Here is a 243-nt window from a genome sequence, read left to right on the forward strand (position 1 = left end):
GCCATTGAAAGCATAGATAACTAACTAGAAAGTTTAAGCAAATGATGGGTGTCATTGCCAATTATCCCTTCATGTTAAAGATATGTCGTTGTATCAAAAAGAGTTAAAGGGTAATTTTTCGATTTCAATTCGATATTTAGAGTGACTTTTTTTATGTGCATAATATGATATTGTAGTTATGTTCAAAAGTCACTACTATGCATCGTGATCAGGTAAATAGAAAATAGGCTACGCATGAACCCC

This window comes from Olea europaea, chromosome 22, assembly GCF_002742605.1.
Source record: "Olea europaea var. sylvestris chromosome 22, O_europaea_v1, whole genome shotgun sequence".
NCBI lineage: Eukaryota > Viridiplantae > Streptophyta > Magnoliopsida > Lamiales > Oleaceae > Olea > Olea europaea.